Below are 25689 nucleotides of genomic sequence, written 5' to 3'. Positions count from 1 at the left end.
AGGGGCTGCAGAATATAGTTCCTTCTTCAAGGTACATACACTACAATTCCTCCCCTTTTAGCTAAACAGTACATAACATTCGATTAATAATTAAATAACATATTTACAATTAAAGTTGCTATATACATTAGCTGAAGTTAATCAATTAAAAATTCAGTCTTTGAGGAGACTTCCTGATTCTGTCCGGATAACGCCTCTTTGGGGTATCAGGTTCTTCTGGCAAAGTTGATTCGGGATCAACGTTGTTGTTTGGTTCGTCTGCTTCCAATATCACCGATTCTGAGGTAGATGCAATTGATACTTCGGTTTCATCACCAGGTGTATAGGATCGTGGTGTAGATTTGACGTTTTCCAGTGACTCTAGAATCTGGTCAGCATGGCGTCTTACAATGCTCTCTCCAACGTCCATGGTATACATTAGAGGTCCTTGCCGTGTGCAGATCGTTCCTGGCTGCCATTTCTCTGTGCGGTAGTCCTGGGCCAAAACTGGTTGACCTATCTTGAAACTCCTGGTTGGCCTTTCATTCATATTCTGAAACTGCCTGTTCTCCACATCTCTTCTGATGTTTGGCTTAACCAAATCCAAGCGGCATCTTAGTCTTCGATTGAAGAACATCATGGCTGGAGTTTGGTTGGTAACCGCATGTGTCGCATTCCGGTAGGGAAACAAGAAGTTATCCACCTTGTGTTGTAGGGGTATGTCTTCATTACACATTGCCTTGATAGCCTTCTTGAATGTTTGAATGAACCTCTCAGCCAATCCATTGGTGGCTGGATGATATGGAGCGGATGTGTAATGCTTAACACCATTGTTCTTTAAGAACCTCCGGAACTCTTCAGACACAAACTGTGGTCCATTGTCGGAGCAAATCTGTTCAGGCAACCCATTTCTGGCGAATATGGTTCGTAAGACTGTGATAGTCCTTTCTGTGGTGGTTGAGGACATTTTTATTACTTCTGGCCACTTTGAAAGTGCATCCACCGCAATTAAAAACATCGAGTCCATAAATGGACCAGCAAAATCAATGTGTACCCTTTGCCATGGAGATGAGAGCCACTCCCATGGATGTAGAGGGGCTTGTGGTGGGGCGTTTTGGACCTTCTGGCATCCTGTACAGCACTTGGTCATCTCTTCGATTTCTCTATCGATTCCCGGCCACCACACAAACGCTCTGGCTAAGTTCTTCATTTTTACCCCTCCCAGATGACCCTCATGAAGCTCATTGAGCACTCAATCCTTCAATTTGGGTGGAATTACTACTCTGGATCCACACATCAAGGTTCCTTGGCACACTGACAGCTGTTCTCTTCTCGGTGAGAATGCTGGCAACAGTGGTTCACCATGTGCTGGCCATCCCTCCACCGTTAAATAATAGACCCTGGAGAGTGTCGGGTCATTTCGTGTTTCCTTTTCTATGTTTGCATTCGTCACAGGTAGACATTCGACTATGGTCGAGTGGAATATCTCCACAGGATCCACTGCAGGTGCTTCTTCCACCGTTGGCAACGGTAGGCGCGACAATCCATCAGCATTGCCATGCTGTTTAGTTCCTTTGTACTCTATGTCATATTGGTGTGCCCCTAGGAAAAGGGACCACCTCTGTAGCCATTGTGCTGCCATTATCGGGACGCCCGTCTTAGGGTTGAAAATGGAGACAAGAGGTTGATGATCAGTTAGTAGAGTAAATTTCTGTCCGTGCAGGTAGTGATTGAACTTCTTCACCCCTCCACACCAGGCTGAGGGCCTCTCTGTCAATCTGGGCGTAGTTACGCTCGGCTGCAGTTAACGGGCGTGACGCAAAAGCTATCGGCCTCTCTGAACCATCAAGGGATTTATGTGACAGTACCGCTCCAACGCCGTAGGGAGACGCATCACATGCCAGTCTTATCGGTAGTGATGGGTTGTAGTGAGCCAATACTTCTCTTGAAGTGATCAGGCCTTTACACTTCTGAAAGGCCCGCTTACATTCATCGCTCCATTTCCATGCTACTCCAGTTTGTAGCAGGGTGTTCAGTGGGTGCAGAATTGTGGACAAATTCGGCAAAAACTTATGGTTGTAATTCACCAATCTGAGGAATGACCTCAGTTGCAACACATTTTCAGGTGCTGGAGCCTTAACTACCGCCTCAATTTTGTCAGGGGATTTGTGTAACACCTCTTCATCAATCACGTGGCCACAATACGATATTTGTTTCTTAAAAAACTCGCACTTAGGGCGATTGGCTCGTAGCCCATGTTCTCTTAGTCTAGTGAGCACCTGCTCTAGAACATAAGAACATAAGAACATAAGAAATAGGAGCAGGAGTAGGCCAATCGGCCCCTCGAGCCTGCTCCGCCATTCAATAAGATCATGGCTGATCTGATCCTAACCGCCAATCCACTATCACAGAACCATCTTCTGAATCTAACAGAATTAGACACACAAAATAGGAGCAGGATCAGGCTACACGGCCCCTGGGCCCGCTCCGCTACCCACAGGGCCATGACCGATCCGAACCTAGACTCATGTCCAAATTCCTGCCCACTCCCCGTAACCCTTAATTCCCTTTACCTCTAGGAAACTGTCTATTTCTGTTTTAAATTTATGTAATGATGTAGCTTCTACAGCTTTTTGGGGCAGCATATTCCATGGACCTACCACCCTCTGAGTGAAGTAGTTCCTCCTCATCTCAGTTTTGAAAGAGCAGCCCCTTATTCTAAGACTATGCCCCCTAGTTCTAGTTTCACCCATCATCGGGAACATCTTCCCTGCATCCACCCGATCCAACCCCTTCACAATCTTATATGTTTCAATAAGATCGCCTCTCATTCTTCTGAACTCCAATGAGTAGAGTCCCAATCTACTCAACCGTTCCTCATATGTCCATCCCCTCATTCCCGGGATTAACCGAGTGAACCTTCTTTGTACTGACTCGAGAGCAAGTATGTCCTTTCTTAAGTATGGACACCAAAACTGTACGCACTATTCCAGGTGCGGTCTCACCAATACCTTGTACAACTGAAGCAATACCTCCCTATTTTTATATTCTATCCCCCTAGCAATGAAGCCATGGTGTGGAGATGCCGGAGTTGGACTGGGGTGGATAAATGTAAGAAATCACACAACGCCAGGTTATAGTCCAACAGCTTTATTTGAAATCACAAGCTTTCGGAGCACTGCTCCTTCTTCAGGTGAAGTGGAGAAATGCATAAAGACACAGCTTATATAGTCAGAGAATCATGTCAGATGTTTACAGGTAACCTTTCCAACTGCCATTTATCGCACCTCGGCAGGGAGATAATCACAGCAGTCAAAGGTGTGAATGGTGTCCAAACAGGTCAGTCAGGGAAACATTACATCAAAGAACAATGAGGTGGGGTCACAATGAAAGCCAACATTCCATTGGCCTTCTTAATCACTTGCTGCACCTGCATACTAACCTTTTGAGTTTCGTGCACCAGGACCCCCAGATCCCTTTGTACTTCAGTACTTTCCAGTTTCTTGCCATTAAGATAATAATTTCCTCTACGATTTTTCCTGCCAAAGTTCATAACCTCACGCTTTCCAGTATTGTATTCCATCTGCCAAATCTCTGCCCACTTACTTAGCCAGTCTCTGTCCCCTTGAAGGTTTTTTATGTCCTCCTCACTCACTACTTTCCCCCCCATCTTAGTATCATCTGCAAACTTTGATATGTTACACTCGGTCCCCTCCAAATCGTTAATATAGATTGTAAAGAGTTGGGGACCCAGCACTGACCCCTGAGGAACACCACTAGTTACTGATTGCCAGTCTGAGAATGAACCATTTATCCCAACTCTCTGCCTTCTGTTAGATAGCCAATCCTCTATCCATGCCAGAATATTACCCCCAATCCCGTGATTTTTTATCTTAAGCAATAATCTTTTGTGTGGCACCTTGTCAAATGCCTTTCGGAAGTCTAAATACACTACGTCCACTGGTTCCCCTTTATCCACCCTATATGTTACTTCCTCAAAGAACTCCAGCAAATTTGTCAAACATGACTTCCCCTTCATAAAACCATGCTGACTTTGTCCTATTAAATTATGATTATCCAAATGTCCTGTTACTGTCTCCTTAATAATGGACTCCAAAATTTTACCTACCACAGATGTTAGGCTAACCGGTCTATAGTTTCCAGCCTTCTGTCTACTGCCCTTTTTAAATAAGGGTGTTACATTAGCAGTTTTCCAGTCTGCCGGGACCATTGCCGAGTCCAGGGAGTTTTGGAAAATTATTACCAATGCATCCACAATCCCTACCGCCACTTCCCTCAAGACCCTAGGATGTAAGCCATCAGGTCCAGGTGATTTATCTGCCTTGAGTCCCATTATTTTACCGAGTACCAATTCCTTAGTGATTTTGATCGTGTTTAGCTCCTCCCCCCTTTAGCCCCCTGTTTGTCCAATGTTGGGATATTCTTAGTGTCTTCTACTGTAAAGACTGATATAAAATATTCATTCAGTGTTTTTGCCATCTCCATATCTCCCACCATTAATTTCCCGGTCTCATCCTCTAAGGGACCAACATTTACTTTAGCCACCCTTTTTCTTTTTATATAACTATAAAAACTCTTACTATCTGTTTTTATATTTTTTGCTAGTTTACTTTCATAATCTATCTTCCCTTTCTTAATCAATCTTTTTGTTATTTTTTGCTGTCTTTTAAAGTTTTCCCAATCCTCTATCCTCCCACTAGATTTGGCTACCTTATATGCCCTTGTTTTCAGTCGAATACTATCCTTAATTTCTTTACTTAGCCACGGATGGCTGTCTTTTCTGTTACACCCTTTTCTTCTCAGTGGAATATATATTTTTTGGAAGTTGTAAAATAACTCCTTAAATGTACACCACTGATCATGTATCGTCTTACCCTTTAATCTATTTTCCCAATCCACTCTACTCAATTCCGCTCTCATACCTTCATAGTCTCCTTTATTCAAGCCTAGCATGCTTGTTTGAGATCCAACCTTCTCACCCTCTAATTGAATATGGAATTCAACCATGTTATGGTCACTCATTCCAAGGGGATCCTTTACTAGGACATTTTTAATTAATCCTGTCTCGTTACACAGGACCAGATCTAAGGTTGCTTGCCCCCAGGTCGGTTCAGTTACATACTGCTCAAGAAACCCATCCCTAATACACTGAATGAAGTCATCCTCAAGGCAGCCCTGCCCAATTTGATTTGTCCAATTAATATGATAGTTAAAATCCCCCATAATTATAGATGTTCCCTTATTACAAGCCTCAACTATTTCTTGATTGATACTCCATCCAACAGAGTTGCCACAGTTCGGAGGCCTATAGACTACACCCACTAGTGTTTTTTTCCCCTTATTATTCCTTACCTCCACCCAAACTGTTTCATTGTCCTGATCTTTTGACCCAATATCATTTCTCTGTATTACAGTGATTCCTTCCTTTATTAACATAGCCACCCCACCTCCCCTTCCTTCCTGCCTGTCCTTCCTGATCGTTAAATAACCTGCTATGTTTAATTCCCAGGCATTGTCACCCTGCAGCCATGTTTCTGTAATGGCCACAAGATCATACCCATATGTAGTTATTTGTGCCATTAACTCATCTATTTTGTTACGAATGCTACGTGCATTCAGATGGAGAACTTTCAAATATGTTTTGTGACACTTAGTTCCTGCTTTTGCCCTTTTTATTACTTTACCATTTACTCCATACCTTCTGCCCCTTCCTGACATGCTCTGGTTTTTAATTTCCCCACGGCTACCTAAATTTATGACCTTCTCTGTTGTCATTTGTATTATTTGCTCTCTAGGAACCTTCCCCCCACTAGTTAGTTTAAAGCCCTCTCTACAGCCCTAGTTATATGATCCACCAGGACTCTAGTCCCAGCACTGGCCAAGTGAAGCCCGTCCCAATGGAACAGCTCCCTCCTGCCCCAGTACTGGTGCCAGTGTCCCAGGAAGCAAAACCCATTTCTCCCACACCAGTCTGTGAGCCACGCATTTAACTCTCTAATTTTATTTGTCCTAGCCAAATTCACTCGTGGCTCAGGTAATAATCCAGAGATTATTACCCTTGTGGTTTTGCTTTTTAATTTGGCCCCTAGCTGCTCAAACTCCCTCAGCAGAACCTCCTTCCTTGTCCTATCTATGTCGTTGGTACCAACATGGACCACGACAACTGGATCCTCCCCCTCCCACTTCAAGTTTCTCTCCAGTCCAGAGGAGATATCCTTAACCCTGGCACCGGGCAGGCAACACAGCCTTCGGGACTCTCCCTCTCGGCTGCAGAGAACTCTATCTATTCCCCTAACGATACTATCCCCTACCACTACAACATTTCTTTTAACTCCCCCACTTGAATGGCCCCCCGCTCCACGGTGCTGTGGCCAGGTTACTCATCCTCCCCGCAGTCCCTGTTCCCATCCTCACAGGGAGTAAGAGCCTCGAACCTGTTGGACAAGTGCAAGGGCTGCGGCTCCTCCAACACTACCTCCTGGATCCCCGTACCTGCCTCACTTCTAGTCACACCATCCTGACCCTGGCCACGGACTACTTCTGAATCAGTTAATTTAATTGGGGTGACTACCTCCTGATACACAGAGTCCAGGTAACTCTCCCCCTCCCTGATGTGTCTCAGTGTTTGAAGCTCGGACTCCAGCTCTTCAACACGGAGCCGGAATTCCTCGAGCAGCCAACACTTACTGCAAATGTGATCACCGTGAGCATCAATGGTGTCCACCAGCTCCCACATATTGCAGTAGCAACACATCGCCTGATCTCCCATTCTATGTAATTAATTAAATTTATTTATATTATTCTTAAATACCCTCTGCCTCGATTCTAGATGGTGAATATCACACCTTAGAAACTATAAACCAAAGAGATTTAAGCTTAAAAAGGGAGAAATACTTACCAACCAATCACTTACCCGCTTTGTGGTGACGTCACACCTTGAATACTTTTTACCTCTCTCCTTGCCTGAGATTGGAGATTGGTGAGGCCTACCTGAGCCTCTGGGGCCTTTTGTAGTCGCTCTGCCGCTCAGCTCCGCCTCCACCCGCTGCCGATGCCGCACTGGGGCCTACCTGAGCCTCTGGGGCCTCTTGTAGTCGCTCTGCCGCTCAGCTCCGCCTCCACCCGCTGCCAATGCCGCACTGAGGCCTACCTGAGCCTCTGGGGCCTTTTGTAGTCGCTCTGCCGCTCAGCTCCGCCTCCACCCGCTGCCGATGCCGCACTGGGGCCTACCTGAGCCTCTGGGGCCTCTTGTAGTCGCTCTGCCGCTCAGCTCCGCCTCCACCCGCTGCCAATGCCGCACTGAGGCCTACCTGAGCCTCTGGGGCCTCTTGTAGTCGCTCTGCCACTCAGCTCCGCCTCCACCCGCTGCCGATGCCGCACTGAGGCCTACCTGAGCCTCTGGGGCCTCTTGTAGTCGCTCTGCCGCTCAGCTCCGCCTCCACCCGCTGCCAATGCCGCACTGAGGCCTACCTGAGCCTCTGGGGCCTCTTGTAGTCGCTCTGCCGCTCAGCTCCGCCTCCACCCGCTGCCGATGCCGCACTGGGGCCTACCTGAGCCTCTGGGGCCTTTTGTAGTTGCTCTGCCGCTCAGCTCCGCCTCCACCCGCTGCCGATGCCGCACTGAGGCCTACCTGAGCCTCTGGGGCCTCTTGTAGTCGCTCTGCCGCTCAGCTCCGCCTCCACCCGCTGCTGATGCCGCACTGAGGCCTACCTGAGCCTCTGGGGCCTCTTGTAGTCACTCTGCCACTCAGCTCCGCCTCCACCCGCTGCCAATGCCGCACTGAGGCCTACCTGAGCCTCTGGGGCCTCTTGTAGTCACTCTGCCGCTCAGCTCCGCCTCCACCCGCTGCCGATGCCGCACTGGGGCCTACCTGAGCCTCTGGGGCCTCTTGTAGTCGCTCTGCCGCTCAGCTCCACCTCCACCCGCTGCCGATGCCGCACTGGGGCCTACCTGAGCCTCTGGGGCCTCTTGTAGTCGCTCTGCCGCTCAGCTCTGCCTCCACCCGCTGCTCTGAACTGGCAGTGCTTTGATAGCTTGCGTAGTTCCGTAAGGTAATCAGCATTGCTCTCATCTTTATGCTGATTTCTCTTGTGGAATTTAAATCTTTCTGCTATCAGCAGCGGTGTAGGATTTAGGTGTTCCTGTAGGATATCAACAATCTCGTTAAAACTCTTCTCCATCGGTTTGACTGGAGTGATCAAGTTCCGCAATAGTCCGTACGTTCTTGCGCCCATTAAGTTTAGTAGTACCGATGCCTTTTTCTCATCGGCTACTTCATTTGCTTTGCAATATACTTCAACTCTTTCCACATACGTGGTCCAGTCTTCTATTGCATTATCGAAGGCAGTGATATTGCCAGTCTTCGGCATCTTGGAGATCTAAGATGGCGCCTCCCGCGCTTTGCCTTCTTCCCCGATTGAACAAAATGGCGCCTCCCGCGCTTTGCCTTCTTCCCCGCTGGATTAAGATGGCGCCTCCCGCGCTTTCTGCCTTTTCCGCTGCTGCCAGCGCTGTTGCTAGCGTTTTTATGCCTTGATGGTGACGCCCTATGGTCTTCGCGCGCTTCCCCCCGCGCTGCTGCCAACGCCGCTCTCCGCGGTCCCCGTGGCAAACTGCAGCTCCTCGCGGTTTTCTGCGCTTCTAATTTCTTTTTCTTGTATTTTAATTACTGTTCCCGTCATCAGAGCAGACCCTATGGGACACTTCCCTCCCTCTTCTCGGGTCTGTACGCTGCCCGGCTTCGTAGCACCGGCCGCGCCCTGTATGCTCCACCCTCTCTCTCTCTGTCCTCTTCCCGACAACGCTGCTTGGCCCCGTTGAAAAGCCACCCGATCGAGCTCTAGCCCGCCGCAGCCCAGGAAGGATCAGTGTACTACCTGCCACCAGCCCGATTAGCTGGAACACCATAGACTGGATAACCAAGCCCAGCTGTCGACAGCCTCTCCTGCAAATCTTCGAAATCGATGAATCAGAGGGCGGTTGCCCATGGTTGTCGCCCGTTTCTTCTGTTTGTTTGGTTTTTTTTGGATTTCTTCCTTCTGGCTTCGACCTCTAATAACTTCACTTCAGGGATGGATCCCCGTGAGGTGGTGCAGAACTGTAGGTAAGTTCGGATCTGTTCGTCGCCAATGTAATGTCCGTGTGTAATTGAGACACGGACTGCAGAAGTTGGTTATAACAGGTGTTTATTGAATGGAGACAAAACTGGAACTACTATACAAAGTTAGTGCACAGGTTTATATACAGGGGTGGTCACTACTGGTACTGCAGTATACAGGGGCTGCAGAATATAGTTCCTTCTTCAAGGTGCATACACTACAGTCCCTGTCTCTGTATCTATCTCTTTCTCTCTCTCCACATCTGTGTCTCCTTCCCTGTCTCTGTCCCTCTCTGTCTCTCTGTGCCTGTCTCTCCCTCTCTCTGTCTCTCTCTCTGTCTCGCTGTGCCTGTCATGAGTAACCTGATCCACCAGGTGGTGCTGTGGCAATTGGTCTCCTGAGTTAAGTCTGATCTGTACTGGTTGTACTCTTTGTTTTTGCTGCCTCATGGCAGAAGCTTTTATGTGCAAGTGTTGATTAAACCATGTTACGGAGTTAACCGGTGTCCGTCTCCATCTATGGCCACCTCAAGATACCACATATGGCGACGAGAATAAAGGACGGAAAAGTTTTGGTGGATCAGTCATAGTTAGGGAGTATTCGGAAGAGGTGCTCGGGTTGGTTAGCAAACTAGTCGGAAAAGCACGAGGCTAGGCCGTGGGAGTCGAAACGGAGTTTGATTTTTTGGCTGAAGTGACCGGACTCCAAGGATGGCAGGGACGGTAGGCTCCGTGGCACCTTTTGACAGCAAGTCGCAGTCTTGGGAGGAGTATATTGAAATACTGGGCCATTTCTTTATGGCAAACGAGGTGGACAGTGCTGAAAAGAAAAGGGACATTTTACTGAGTTGTGTGGGAGCGCAAACCTATACACGGATGAGGAATCTGCTGAGCCCGGAGCGGCCAGGAGAAAAATCTTTTGACGAGTTGGTGAGTCTACTAAAGAATCATTTCAATCCGAAACCTAGTGAAATAGTACAGAGATGGAAATTCAACTCGAGGATTAGGAGGCCGGAAGAAAGCGTTACTGAGTATGTGGAGGAGCTTCGGAAGCTCGCACAGGACTGTAATTTTGGAAATGCGCTCACAGTCATGTTAAGGGACAGACTAGTTGTCACGGGGCCGTGCATTCTCGGGGCCATTTTGCTAGGGTTTCATTAGTGGACCCAAGCGCAGGAAACCTATCCAAGGACTCGAGACCGGGTAGAACTCAAAAGATGCTTCACTTGGTACTCGAAAACACAGAGACATGGTAACACTCGAAAGGAGATTCAGTTGAGACTCGAAAATGCCAGAGACACAGCAAGAGCTGTTACTTGCAGGCAGGCAAACCCAGGACTGAGCAAAGAGGACAGGAAACAGGAAGCTTAAATACTGGCCAGAGTGGTCACGTGACATAATTAATCAAATGAGACAGGAGACAAATACATTAACAACACACAGGTGAGGCCAGAGGCACAGAGGACAAGACAAGGACAAACACACAACTTTATTCATTCTCTGCCTTGCTGTCTGTGGTGCTGGTTGGAGCTGCAGCAGAGTGGAAAGTGGTGGTCACCTTGACCAGGGAGTGGAGGGGAAGGAGAGACCCCAGGCCACCACTGCCATCAACCAACTTTATTTACCGAGATGCCTGGAGAGAGAGGAGGAGAGGGGAAGAGGAGGCCAGCATTTACAACTGGAGAGGCCTTTCCATCACTGCCTCCCCAAATTGGCCTCCTTTCCAGGAGAGGGGAGAGGAGCTGCATTCAACACCCACTGCTTGGAAGGAGGGTAGGAGCAACTTCCTTTTCTATTTGAACTTCTGCAGGGGGGTGTCAGTCGGTGCATTCCCCAAAGACTTTGTATTGTGGGTAGGGGGAGGAAGGAAGACCGGGCCGGAAGACCAAGGGGTGTCAAAAGCCCCTTCCATTGCCTGGCCTGGGTTAGCTGGAGCTGCCCGGGTGAAGCCTTTCCAGCACATCAAGAAGACCTGGTGTGGGGCTGAGCCTGGGCTTTTCTCCAGCTTCCCCAGGTGAAGACATCTTCTCCCCCTGCCTGAAGACCACCCGCAGAGACTTTATTTATTTTTACCATCGGGGAGTGCACCCCCTGCCGACACCCACCCACCCACCTGCCATCCTGAGTGGCGCCCCTGCCTTTGCGGCCTCCCTCCTTCCCACCCCCCCTCTCTTTGTCTCTCTCTCTCCCTGTCTCTCAGGAGGCACCTCTTTCTCCAAATTTATACTAATTGCCACTTGAGCCGAGGGAAGAAGGCCCCCCTCCCAATTACTTTCAACAAGGGGAGAGGCGGGCCTTTAATTTAACAGCTCCCTCTGCTCAAGGGAAGACTTTAAAAAACGGAGGCCTTTTTAACTCCTTCAGGCCTGTGACTTGGGGTGAGTGTAGCTTTTTCTTTTAAAAAGAGAAGGACCACCCCATAATGGCGACTACATCTTCGCCGGTGGCGGGGTCAGTCAGGACCTACGCAAGAGTGGCAGCCGCAGCCACAGCCGCTCTCGCTTCTTCTGCTGCCCCGTCACCTTTTAAACTTATTACTAAAAAGCTCGGGGTGAAGAGCTACACCCACCCCAATATGACAATTGAGGCGTGCGTTAAGGCTATGGCCGGGGTTGTCGGCCCTCCGGCCATAGTGGCCGCCTCAAAAATGTACGGGAAGGCTGTCTTCTTCCTGGAGTCCGAGCGGGCGGTGGCCCTGGCCATCGCTCAGGGGCTCACCGTGGGCGGGACTTTCCTGCCGGTGGACCCGCTGGAGGCCACCGCGCAGAGGGTGGTGTTATCAAACGTCCCGCCCTTTATCACCTGTGAGCTCCTCCTCCCCCACCTACACCAACTCGGGGAGGTGAGGTCGGGGATTTCCCCGATCCCGCTCGGACTCCGGGAGAGCAGCCTTCGCCATGTCTTCTCCTTCCGGCGCCAGGCCTTTATCCAGCTGGCGTGGGAGGGGGAGACGGACGGGGCTTTCACGGTCCTCCACGGGGGGACCTCGTACCGCGTCTTCTGGACGTCGGACGGCATGCGGTGCCACGCCTGTAGGGAGGTGGGGCACGTGCGGAAAAACTGCCCCGCCTCCAAGGCCGCCAAGTCATCTGGCATGGCCAAGGCTGGCGCCGTCGCCGCTCCTCCTTCCGGGTCTAGCCGCGCCCCCGCTCAATCGAATGCTACCGGGGCGCGGTCGTCGTCGGAGGCCAACGACATCCAGGCCTCCGGCGGGGGGGAGGAGGGAGGTCCGGTCAGAAAGAAGGCGCGGGACAAGACCAGAAACCGTAGGGTGGGTCCCCCCGCGGAGGGCGTCCCCCTGAATTTGGAGGCCCTGACGCCCGAGCGCGTAATCGCGATAATCGCGGAGTGCGGAGGTGGGGGGGACCTCGTGCCCGAGCCTGTGGCCGCGACCGCCGAGGCGGTCACGCCAGAACCTGCGGCCGGGCTCGGGCCCGGGGGACCCAAAGAACTCGCTCCACCAGAAGGAGCAGGGGAGGCCCCTGAGGAAATGGAGGCCTCCCTTTACCCCTCCGCGCTGAAAAGAAGGCGCGACCCCCTGGATGAGGAGGAGGACCGGGAGGAGGAAGGTCCCTCCGGTCAGGGGGAGTCGTCGCCCGCCGCGGGCACTGCGCCCCACCCCACCGCTAACACCATTACGGGCGAACGGCAGGGGTCGCCTGTCCCTGGGGAGGCTGAGGCAGAAGCGTCTGCCCAGCTCGTGCCTCCCGGGGATGGGGACGAGACCCTGCCCGTGGGGGGGGGGTCGCGGAACAACCCGCGGCGGTTATTGAGCCATTGCTGGTGGCATTGCCCCTTGACGGGTCGGGCGGCCAGGGGACCGGGTCGGGCGAGTCGTCTGAGGACGAGCTCGCCCAGAACGACCCGGATTTTTCCCAGATGCTGCTCGACCTCGTCGAGGTGTGTCAGAATTTTCCCCCGTCTGCTGGGTCGGAGGCCGGTGGCGTCGCTGAGGAGGGCCCTCGGTCTGTGTCTCCGGCGCCGGGCGACTTGGAGGAGGTCCGGTTTTTGTATTCTCCGATCTCTCCGGCCTCTCCGGTCGTTCCGGCGCCTGGGGCGGAGGGGATCTCCGAACCGCCGCCGCCTGCTGGCCCGGCCCCCCTAGAGGAGCCCGGGGAGGAATCCTCCGCTACCGATCCTGGGGGTGGGATCCGGGCGGAGGCGGGGCCGGCTGTCGCGGCCGGGCCGCCCGATGCGCATTGCGTGGTGGACGGTTCGGCCGCCGGTGGCGACCCCCCGGAGGAGGACGGGGACTCGGTGGCGGGGGCGGAGGAGGACTTAGAGTCCGTCGCCGACGAGGCGATGGATGACCTCGCGCCCCTCGCCGGGACCCCCCTCGTTCTTATTCCCATCAGGGAGCTCCGGGAATTTGTGGCCACGAGCCAGGGTCGCCGCAGGACCCAGCAGGCCCTCGACAGATGGTCGGGGCTGGCGCTGCTCATCGGGTCGGCCCGCGTCGCCTACAAGACCATGGGTGCGGACGCGGGCGTGAGCCCGTCCGAGCTGTGTCGGTTCCGGGCATTCCTCACCGGGCTGCTAAGGGAGTGGCGGTCGGCTAGCGGCCGCCCTCCCTTCCCCCGTTAGGTTTAAGTAGGGGTTGGTTGTGCTTCTGAAATGAAGATAACCATAGCCAGCCTCAACGTCAACGGCAGCAGGGAGGCTAGCCGCAGATTTAATAACTTTTCGGTCCTTCGGGACGGGAAGTATGCGGTGTGCTTCCTGCAAGAAACCCACACTGTTCCGGGAGACGAGGCCACGTGGCTCCTGGAGTGGCAAGGAGGGGTCAACATGAGTCACCTCTCCAGTGTTTCCAGTGGGGTGGCTATCTTGTTGGCCCCGCATTTTCAGCCGGAGATCTTGGGGGTCAAGGAGCTCGTGCCGGGCCGCTTGCTCCAGGTCACTGTTCGCCTGGGGGGCGTGCCGTTCCATCTAGTGAACGTGTACGCCCCTCAGGCTGGTGCGCAGCAAGCGCGCTTCTTTGAAGAAGTGTCCACTCTTTTGGGCTCCATCGACGCGGGCGAGTGCGTCATCCTCGGGGGGGATTTTAATTGTACCCTCGAGGCGAGGGACCGCACGGGTACCCAGCCGTGCCCAGCGGCGATGGGGAAGCTGAGGGACCTGGTCGGGTCCCTCGACTTGGTGGACGTCTGGCGTAATCTCCATCCCGACTCCAGCGCCTTCACTTTTGTGAGGTCTGGGGGAGGAGCGTCCAGGATCGACCGCTTCTACATTTCCCGGGCGTACGTCTCCTGCGTTCCGGCGGCTTCCGTGCGGCCGGTGCCGTGCACGGACCACCACCTGGTGTGGGCGGAGCTCGTGCCGCCGCGCGCCGGGGGGGGGTCCGCATACTGGCACTTTAACAACCTGCTGCTGGAGGACGCGCGGTTCCGGGATTCGTTCGGTCGGTTCTGGGCCGGCTGGAGAAGGAAGCAGGGGGGCTTCCCCTCCTTGAGGCTATGGTGGGATGTGGGCAAGGCTCACATCCATCTCTTCTGTCAGGAGTACGCGAAGGGGTCGACCAAGAGGCGGGAGGCCCGGGTCGGGCAGTTGGAGAAGGAGGTGCTCGACCTGGAGTCCCGTCTCGGTCAAGTCGCCGAGGACCCGGCCCTGCGGCTGGCGTACGAAGAGAAGAAGGGCGCGCTGAAGGACCTGCGGCTCGTCGGGTCCCGAGGCGCGTATGTGAGGTCGCGGATCCAGTTCCTGCAGGACCTGGACCGCGGCTCCCCCTTCTTCTACTCGCTGGAAAAAAGACGGGGGGTCCGTAAGCAGCTTTTGGAGCTGCTGGCCGACGACGGATCTCCGGTCTCGGATCCGGAGGGAATCCGCGCGGAGACCCGCGCCTATTACGGGGCTCTGTTCTCTCCGAAACCGTCCAGCGAGGAAGCGCGCAGAGTTTTGTGGGAGGACCTGCCGAAGGTCGGCCTGGAGGGCGCCGAAAAATTGGACGCTCCTCTGAGTTTGGAGGAGCTGTCCGGCGCCCTCCGCCAGCTCTCTAGGGGGAAGTCCCCGGGGTTGGACGGGCTGACCGTGGAGTTCCCTGGGGCGTCCTGGGGGGCGACTACGTGCGGGTCCTGGGGGAATGTTTGGTGACCGGGGAGATGCCCCTCTCGTGGCGCAGGGCGGTGATCGTCCTGCTGCCTAAGAGGGGTGATCTCCGCCTCCTTAAGAACTGGTGCCCGGTCTCCCTCCTCAGCACGGATTACAAAATCTTTGCCAGGGCCATGTCCGTTCGCCTTGGCACCGTGCTGGCCCACATGATCCATCCCGACCAGTCCTACACGGTCCCGGGCCGGACCATTCACGATAACATCCATCTGGTCCGGGACCTGGTCCACCATTCCCAGAGGGCTGGTCTGTCGGTCGCCTTCCTTTCCCTGGATCAGGAGAAGGCGTTCGACAGGGTGGATCACGAGTATCTTTTCGGGACTCTGCGCGCATTCGGGTTCGGGACGCATTTCGTCGCCCGGATCCGACTTCTGTACGCTGCCGCGGAGTGTCTGATTAAAGTTAACGGGTCCTTGACGGCGCCCCTTCGCTTCGGGAGGGGGGTGCTTCAGGGATGCCCCATGTCCGGCCAGTTATATGCCATTTGCGTGGAGCCTTTCCTGCGCCTCTTGCGGAAGAGGTTGGCGGGATTGGCTCTGCAAGGGCCGGGCGTGGAGGTGGTCCTCTCGGCTTACGCCGATGACGTGCTCCTCATGGTCACGGATCCCGTTGACTTGCGGAGGATGCGGGAATGCCAGCAGATTTACTCGGACGCATCCTCCGCCAGGATCAACTGGGGGAAATGTTCTGGACTCCTGGTGGGTCAGTGGCAGGTGGACTCTCTGCCGGAGGAGTTCAGGCCCTTCGCCTGGAGTACGACGCACCTCCTCTACTTGGGAGTCTACCTCAGCCCGGCCGAGGACGCCTGGCCGGCGAACTGGCACGAGCTGGAGGCCAAAGTCACCGCTCGCTTAGGACGCTGGACAGGATTGCTCCGAGTGTTGTCCTACAGGGGTCGGGCGTTGGTCATAAACCAACTGGTGGCCGCCATGTTGTGGTACCGGTTGGTTACTCTGATCCCCCCCCCTGCGTTTGTCGCCAAGATACAGAAGAAGCTCGTCGACTTCTTCTGGAACAATAGGATACACTGGGTCGCTGCCGCGGTTCTGAGTCTCCCGCTTAGGGAGGGCGGTCAGGTGCTGGTGTGCCTTCGCACCCAGGCTGCGACTTTCCGTCTTCAGACGCTGCAGAGATACCTGTACGTCGAGAATCCTCCCAGATGGTGTGCGCTGGCGACGTATTTCTTCCGCCAGCTGCACGGCCTCAATTACGACATGCAGCTCCTGTTTCTGGAAGTGGGCAGCAGGCGTGCCAGCCTGCAGGAGCTGCCTGTCTTTTACCAGGAACTGCTATGGGTTTGGAACTCCGTCGCCTCCAGGCGGAGCTCTCCCCCGTCAGGAATGGCGGCTGTCCTTCGAGAGCCGCTGTTCAGGAATCCGCACCTCCGCGTCCGTGAGTTCGGGCGGCTGGCGGAGCGGAGGGCTGTGCCTGGCAAGGTGACTAGAGTCGGGGACCTACTCGATGGCGGAGGAGCGGGCTGGATGGCGCCGGAGGAGTTGGCGCGGCGTATGTCGTGGGGCAACGTCCGGCTCGCGGTCGATGCCATCGAGGCGGTGAAGGCGAGGTTGCGCCCCGGCGCCACGAGGTGTATCGAGGCGGCTCAAGCGCGTGGGGCGATCCCGCCCGGGCTTACTCCCGTTCGGACGGAATTCCATATCGGCGCCCTGCCCCAAAGCTCCCCTAGGGGTTTGGTGCCTCACAACTTGAGCCGTCTCGAGGAGATGCCCTCCGTGCCTTTCCATTCTGCGCGGAGGGGTTTCCTGTACGGGCTGCTCTTGCACACCTTCCACTTTGCCATCTTCGCCTGCCGTCCGGACACGCCGTGGCGTGCCGTTTTACCTTCCGGCGGAGGCGGAGGTCCCCAATGGGGGGCTCTCTATGCGGGAGTCTTCCCTTGTTCTATTGGGGACTTGGCCTGGAGGGTGTTGCACAGAGCAGTCCCGTGCAATAGGTTTTTAAGTAGGTTCACGGACTCCCGGGCCGCCTGTTTGTTCTGCGGTCTGGAGGAGTCCGTGTTCCATGTGTATGTCGAGTGTGGGAGGTTGCAGCCCCTCTTTCACTATTTGAAGGGGCTGCTCCTCAAATTTTGGTTGCACTTCAGTCCCACGCTCTTGATCTACGGTCACCCGGTGCGGAGGGGAGCGGGCAGGTCGGAGGACCTCCTCGTGGGCCTGCTCCTGGGCCTGGCCAAGAAAGCCATTAATTGGTCCAGGCAGCGGGCGGCCGAGGTGGTCGTCCGGCCGGATTGCCTCCCTCTCTTCCGCGGCCATGTTCGCGGCCGGGTGGCCCTGGAGATGGAGCACGCGGTGTCCGCCGGCGAGCTCGAGCTCTTTCGTGACCGGTGGGCGCCGCGGGGACTGGAGTGCGTAATCGATTTAAGAGGCCAAATTTTAATTTGATTAATCGGGTTATTTAAAGGGTTTATTTGTTTAAGGGTTTATTTTTGGGTTTATAAAAAGAGGACAAAAACAAACAACTTTATTAACTAGCCTAATTACTTTGATGAGGTCAATTACTCCAGAAACAGGTGAGGAGAGGGGCCCAAAGGCACGGCAGCAGCGCACCGAAGCCTCAAAAACCGCCCTCAGGCGGCGAGTAGAGGGAAGTGCCGCTGAAGCCGTTACACTAGTATGCGGAGTTAACGACGACAGTATACAGCAAAGGTTGCTGTCAGAAGAAGGATTAACGTTTGAGACGGCACTTAAAAAAGCACAAGCCATGGAGACGGCTAACAAGGACATTAAGGACTTACCACAGTAGGAGCAAGGAGAAATGGAGTAAACCAGGGGGAGGAGCTGTTTTCAAGTTGGAAGCTGGCGCGAAAAGTCCACCAGTCGGGGTTGGGGATTGCTGCCGATGTGACGGGATGAGCCATTATGCAAAGGACTGCAGGTTTGCAAAGGCAAAGTGCCACAATTGTGGAAAAATAGGGCACTTAAAGAAAGTCTGTAAAAGGGCAGTGAGTGAGAGAAGCAGTGCTAAAGGGGCAAAGCATGCAAAAGAGGGGAGGGAGAAGTACACAAAGCGGGCAAATTACATACAAGAGGAAGAGTCTAGTGAGTCTAGTGAGGAGGTTTTCACTGTATACATTATAGACACTTCAAGGCCCAAAGTACCCCCTCTCACTCAGTATTTGATAGTGAACGGAGGTCAAGGAAAGTTTGAGATTGACACCAGATGTAGTGTAACCATAATGTCGCAGACTGAGTACACCAAGCTATGGGGGGAAGCAAAAGTACCAGAGCTAGGTACATGCCCCATTAGTCTCAAAACCTACACAGGACAGAAGGTGGACATTTTGGGGGCGGCTGAAGTACAAGTGGAACACAAAGGAGTCACCAAAGAGCTTACGGTGGTAGTGGTAGCAGGGTCAGGGCCAAACCTGTTAGGGCGAGGGTGGATCAGCGAGTTGAGTGTGTACTGGCAGGCAATGAATAAAATGGAGGACAGTACAGAGGCACTGCAAGAAGTGCTGATGAAGCATGAGTTAGTGTTCAAGGACGAACTGGGCACCTTAAGGGGAGCCACAGCCAAGATTCATGTAGCCAGTGATGCCACGCCTCGTTTCTTTAAACCAAGGTCGGTACCTTTTGCAATGAAAACCAAGGTTGAGGCGGAACTAGATCGCCTGCTAAGGGACAAAGTAATAGAACCAGTGAAATTTTCAGACTGGGCGGCACCAATAGTCCTGGTATTGAAGCCCGACGGTAACGTAAGGGTGTGTGGTGACTATAAGTTAACAGTGAACAGAGTATCATCACTGGAACAGTACCCCATTCCGAGAATGGAGGACATGTTAACATCGCTAGCTGGGGGAGAAATATTCAGCAAACTGGACATGAGTCATGCGTATCAGCAGATATTGCTAGATGAAGAATCAAAAAAGTTTGTCACGGTGAACACGCACAAGGGACTGTTCACATATGCCAGGTTACCATTTGATGTCAGTTCTAGCCCAGCAATATTCCAACGGACTATGGAGGGCATTCTGCAGGGCATTCCAAAGGTGGCCGTGTACTTAGATGATATTCTGCTAACAGGAAGTGATGATCAGGATCACTTAAAAACACTGGACAAAGTGCTACAGCGGCTGGAAGAGGCGGGGCTACGCCTGAAACGGAGTAAGTGTAGTTTCATGGAGAAGGAAGTTACATTCCTGGGACATCGGGTGGATGCCACAGGCCTCCATCCATTACCAGGGAAAGTGCGGGCAGTGCAGGATGCACCTGCACCCACCTCAGTGACTGAACTGAAAGCCTATCTAGGGCTCCTGAATTATTATAACCGGTTTCTTCCAAACTTATCGATGCTGCTGGCACCCCTGCACAAACTGCTGAGAAAGGAGGAGCCATGGCGTTGGGGGCCAGAGCAAGCGAAAGCGTTTCAGCAGTCAAAGGAGCTACTTCAGTCCAGCAGGGTGTTGGTGCATTACGATGAGAAGAAGGAGCTGATAATGTCCTGCGACGCATCACCCTATGGAGTGGGGGCAGTGTTGGCCCACCGCATGCCAGATGGAGCGGAAAGGCCCATCGGGTTTGTTTCACGCACGCTCACAGCTGTGGGAAAGAACTATTCACAGCTTGATAAAGAGGGGTTAGCCATTATATTTGGAGTAAAGAAATTCCATAAGTACATATATGGGAGGAAGTTTGTAATCAGTACTGACCACAAGCCTCTTATTAGCTTACTGAATGAGATGAAAGCGGTGCCTCAAATGGCATCACAGAGAATAATGAGATTGGCAGTAATACTAAGAGCCTATGAATATGTGATCACGTACAGAGCCGGCAAGGAAAACGGGAACGCGGATGCTCTCAGCCGCCTGGCCCTCTCAAAATCTCCTCGCAGTACTTCCCCTGAGGAGCACGTCCTGATGCTGGATCAGGAGATCAGTTCCCTGATGACTTCAGTGCAAATCCAGGGCTGGACAGCCAAGGACCCCGTTCTGCCAAGGGTCCGTGAGTATGTGTTGAAAGGCTGGCCAGATCACCGTGAGCGACCGGAGTTCGCGCCGTACAGACAGAGACAGCATGAGCTCAGTGTCCAAGATGGATGTGTGCTATGGGGAGCACGCATCATAGTCCCAGAGCGGGGACGCTCTACTTTGATGGAACAGTTGCATCAATCGCACCCAGGAATGACTAGAATGAAAGGACTGGCTAGGAGCTACCTGTGGTGGCCTAACTTGGATGCTGAAATTGAGTCAAAGGTAAAGTCATGCACTATATGTCAGGAACAGAGGAAAGCACCTGCTGGGGCACCACTCCATCCCTGGGAGTGGCCCAGCAAACCCTGGAGGAGAATTCACATAGACTATACGGGACCTTTTAGGGGCAAAATGTTTTTGGTGCTGGTAGACGCTCACTCAAAGTGGATCGACGTTTATCCAGTGAGCTCTGCAACGACTGATGCCACACTGAATTGTCTCAGGAACAGCTTCAGCACGCATGGTATTCCAGAAATGATTGTATCCGACAATGCACAGTGTTTTGTTAGTGAAGCGAGCAAAGAATTCATGGTAAGGAATGGAATCACACATGTCACCTCGGCTCCATATCACCCAGTCTCAAATGGGTTAGCCGAGCGAGCCATGCAGACTTTTAAGGAGCTCATGAGGAAGAGCTCAGGTGACACCCTGGAGACCAAGCTCAATAGAGCCTTGTTTAGTTATCGTATAACACCCCAAGCTACCACGGGGCTTTCTCCGGCTGAGTTGATGATGGGGAGAAAGTTGCGGTGCACGTTAGACCTGATACACCCAGATCTCAAAAGCAAGGTTGAGACAAAACAAACAAACCAAAAAGCGTACCATGACAAACATACTAAAGCTCGCCATTTCACCATAGGGGACTCTGTGTACACCCGGAACTTCGGCTTTGGACCTAAATGGATACCAGGACTAATCCAGGACATTACAGGTCCTGTGTCGTACTCCGTGTTACTAGGGGATGGTCGAGGGGTTTGTCGGCATGTGGATCAGCTTTTCAGCCGGCAGCAGGGGGAATTGCCTCAGATGGAACAAAGGGCAGTAGAGGAGGCTGTTCCAGGACCCAGCATGGCTTATAAGATGCTGGCACTGCCAGGCCACAGCGGGACAGAGTAAAACCAACATCAGAGACTACTCCAATATCAAGTGCGAATGAATCTGAGAATCCACCACAAGTGGAATTAAGACGTTCACAAAGGATTCGCAAGCAACCAGAAAGACTTATACAAACCTGTTAAATTAGTCAGGGGTTAACCATGGTTAGAGCATACTGGTTAATTAAAATGTAGTACCTAGTAAGGGTTATTGTTTAAGAATTGCATACGGCAATCTTAAGGGGGGAGGAGTGTAGTAACCTGGGAGGTTATGAGTAACCTGATCCACCAGGTGGTGCTGTGGCAATTGGTCTCCTGAGTTAAGTCTGATCTGTACTGGTTGTACTCTTTGTTTTTGCTGCCTCATGGCAGAAGCTTTTATGTGCAAGTGTTGATTAAACCATGTTACGGAGTTAACCGGTGTCCGTCTCCATCTATGGCCACCTCAAGATACCACACTCTCACTCTCTCTGTGCCAGTCCCTCCCTGTCTCTTTTGCCCTGTCTCTCTACCTGTGTGTCTCTCTCCCTGTCTCTCTCTCTGTGCCTGTCCCTCTCTTTGTTTCTCTCCCTGTCACTCTCTCTCCCTCTCTCTCGCGCTTGTCTGTGTCTCTGCCTGTCTCTGTCTCTCTCTGTGCTTGACCCTCTATCTCTCTCCCTGTCTCTCTGTGCCTGTCACTCTGCCTGTCCCTTTCTCTATCTCTGCCTGTCATTCTCTCTGTCTCTCTCCCTGTCTCTCTCTCTCTCTCCTTCCCTCCCTCTCCCTCACTGTTTCTCTCTCCCTCTCTCTCTTTCTTTCTCTCTCTCTCTCCCTCTCTCTCTCGTTCTTTCTCTCTGTCTCTCTCTCTCTCTGTGTCTCTCTCTCTCTCTCTGTCTCCTTCTCTCTTTCCCTCTCTCACTGCAGGGTGTGTCCGCCCGGTAAAACCTTCTCCCGACTGTGTCTTCCCGTTTCCCCTGTGCGCTGCTGAATGAATTTCTAATTCTGGATCATTGCCGATTTTACCAATCACTAACTGGCTGTGAAAGTTGCAGTGAGTGACTAACTTTCTGTCTGTGTCCCTCTGTTGCCAGCTCCAGTCACCTTGGACCCTAATACAGCCCATCCTTACCTTCTCCTGTCTGAGGACCTGAGCGCCGTGAGATACACTGAGAAATTGCAGCAGATCCCCGACAATTCGGAGAGATTTGATTACTGTAGTGTCCTGGGATCGGAGGGATTCACATCAGGGAAACATTCCTGGGAGGTGGAGGTGGGGAACAAGACTGCCTGGGATGTGGGTGTGGCCAAGGAGTCCATCAACAGGAAGGGGGAAATCACCATGACTCCAGGTAACGGATTCTGGGCAGTGGTGCTGAGAGATGGGAATAAATACTGGGCTTGTGAGGAATCATTGAAAAGCTTAGCGCTGAGTGTGAACCCGAGAAAGATTCGAGTCTGCCTGGATTATGAGGGAGGGAAGGTGTCCTTTTATAACTCAGATAACTAGTCCCATATCTACACTTTCACTGGTACATTCACTGAGAAACTCTATCCTTACTTCAGTCCGTGTGGCACTGATGGGAATAAAAACACAGACCCGCTGAAAATCTCTCCCCAGACAGTAACAATCCAGGAGGATGAGGGTTTTATCCCTTTAAAAAATAAAACAGCTTCTTATACCAGGCACAATATTCCCAGACTCGTCACCGCCAGGGAGACCTTGCTGGCAACCTTAAGCTTATTGGAAACCCGCGGTGCACCGGCCCGATACTCCACCCATTGAATCACCTGGTGAGTGCCAAGTCCCAGCAGTGGAGCAGGAGTCTAAGAAAATCACACCCAAATAATCACCAATAAACACACGCAGGGTCTGGGAAAATCCCACCCGATAACACCAAGGGGGGCGATTTTCCCACTGGAGGTGGGATAGAGGCGGGTTTTGGTTTGGGTGGATTTAAAACCCGCCTCCACTGATAGTTTTTTAAAAATTGTGATTTTCCCCTGATTGGTCACTTGATTTCAGAGGTGTGGGGTGCCCTTGGTCAATTAGTGTTTTGGGACTGAAACTCACCTCTGCGGACATCACTTTTCCAGCCTGATTTCATGGTTTCTTGCTGCCTTGGATCAGGCCACAGGATTTCTGCCTATGCTGCACCACCTGCAACATATTCTGAGAAACCACTATGTCCAATTCCAAGGCAAGGGCCTCCCCGAGTTTCTCGGATGAGGCGCTGCAAATTTTTGTTGAGAGGGTCAGAGCTAGCAGGGAGGTGCTCTTCCACTCATCTGGGAGGAAGAGGCCTCCCATAGAAACCAAGGCTGTGTGGGTCCAGTTGGCAAAGGATATAACCTCCAGATCTGTGTGCAGATTGGGTGAATGTTTATGTGTATTGATGAAATGCCATCCCTATTGGAAAGCTTTAAAATGATTTGATGCCAAAATGTTGGCGTCCGCGGCACTTGCATGTCCGGTTGGTGGCCTGAGTGAAAGGTGGCCAGAGAGTCATGTCCATTGTCAATGATGTCTTAAGATGGAGCCAAGGACATGTGCCAACTTGGGCAACCTATGCAAATCTGGCCAGGATAAGTTAATCCCTTGCATCACGGGCAGCCATGTGCTCGCGTGCTGCCGCAGCTGCTGGTCGATAGACCAGCGCTCTGACCTCCTCCTGCTCTTCCTCCTCCTCCTGCTCCTGCTCCTCCTCCAGATCCTCCTCCTCCTCATCCGAATCTGAGGTCCATGGTGAAAGAAAATGAATGGTTCCCATGCTGCTTGCAGATGCCTCCGTTGGGGAAGCGCTCATTGCAAGCGGGGAGAGGATCATCCAAGGAGGTCCCACAGTTGATAGATTCAAGCTGCAGCACCTCCGACTTCGGAAGTCCTGCTAAAAGTGCTGAAAGACCTTTTAATGCAAAGTTCTGCCACCTGCAACTATTCCCTGATGAAATCTCCGATTTAATGTTTGAGCTGCAGCTGTGAGGAAACCACCCACTTGTCAACCAACCAGATTTAGCTGGCGAGGTTTAGGAGGGCTGTAGAACACGCCGAAATGGTGGAAAAATCACGAGGGCCTCTCAAAATAGGCTTAGAGAGGCCCTTAATGAGCATTTAAGCCTCTTAAAAAGCTCTCTGGCCAGCTGGAGTCGGGACCGTTTCCCGCCCTGCAAAACCAGCACCAGCAAAATCCCACAGAGGCGGGTTGGAGGCGGGTTCCGAACCCGCACTCATTTTTTCCGATTTACCCGCCTCCTCAGGCCTCAGAAAATCGCCCCCGAATAATCACCGATAAAAACCAGCAGGGTCTGGAAAAATCCCACCCGATAACACCAATAATCACCAATAAATACCCGCAGGGTCTGGGAAAATCCCACCCGATAAGACTAATAATCACAGATAAATACCCACAGGGTCTGGGAAAATCCCATCCGATAACACCAATAATCACCGATAAATACACGCAGGGTCTGGGAAAATCCCACCCGATAACACGAATAACCACCGATAAATACCCGCAGGGTATGGGAAAATCCCACCTGATAACATCAATAGTCACTGATAAATACCCGCAGGGTCTGGGAAAATCCCACCTGATAACATCAATAATCACCGATAAATACCTGCAGGGTCTGGGAAAATCCCACCCGATAACATCAATAATCACCGATAAATACCTGCAGGGTCTGGGAAAATCCCACCCGATAACATCAATAATCACCGATAAATACCTGCAGGGTCTGGGAAAATCCCACCCGATAACATCAATAATCACCAATACCCGCAGGGTCTGGGAAAATCCCATCCGATAAGACCAATAATCACAGATAAATACCCACAGGGTCTGGGAAAATCCCATCCGACAACACCAATAATCACCGATAAATACCCGCAGGGTATGGGAAAATCCCATCTGATAACACCAATAATCACCGATAAATACCCGCAGGGTCTGGGAAAATCCCATCCGACAACACCAATAATCACCGATAAATACCCGCAGGGTATGGGAAAATCCCATCTGATAACACCAATAATCACCGATAAATACCCGCAGGGTCTGGGAAAATCCCACCCGACAACACCAATAATCACTGATAAATACCCGCAGGTTCTGGGAAAATCCCACCCGATAACATCAATAATCACCAATAAATACCTGCAGGGTCTGGGAAAATCCCACCCGATAACATCAATAATCACTGATAAATACCCGCAGAGTCTGGGAAAATCCCACCCGATAACACCAATAATCACCAATAAATACCTGCAGGGTCTGGGAAAATCCCACCCGATAACATCAATAATCACTGATAAATACCCGCAGGGTATGGGAAAATCCCACCCGATAACACCAATAATCACCAATAAATACCCGCAGGGTATGGGAAAATCCCACCTGATAACATCAATAATCACCGATAAATACCCG

At 52.3% G+C, this 25689-nt stretch overlaps 1 pseudogene across 1 annotated transcript in view; it reads left to right on the top strand.

Annotated features, from left to right (window-relative positions):
- LOC147095980 (zinc-binding protein A33-like) overlaps positions 1–24824 on the top strand; it is a 94266-nt pseudogene extending 69442 nt beyond the window's left edge. The window contains exon 6 of the transcript XR_015074843.1: positions 22354–24824. The product of XR_015074843.1 is annotated as a zinc-binding protein A33-like (transcript). The remainder of the gene's footprint in view (positions 1–22353) is intronic.
- Positions 24825–25689: the final 865 nt, after the last annotated feature.

Source organism: Somniosus microcephalus, unplaced genomic scaffold (assembly GCF_052327205.1).
Source record: "Somniosus microcephalus isolate GS21.2 unplaced genomic scaffold, FLI_Smic_1.0 unresolved_chr1, whole genome shotgun sequence".
In the NCBI taxonomy this organism is placed as follows: domain Eukaryota; kingdom Metazoa; phylum Chordata; class Chondrichthyes; order Squaliformes; family Somniosidae; genus Somniosus; species Somniosus microcephalus.
The sequence above is the reverse complement of the archived record's forward strand: the minus strand, read 5'-3'. Positions and strand labels throughout refer to the sequence as shown.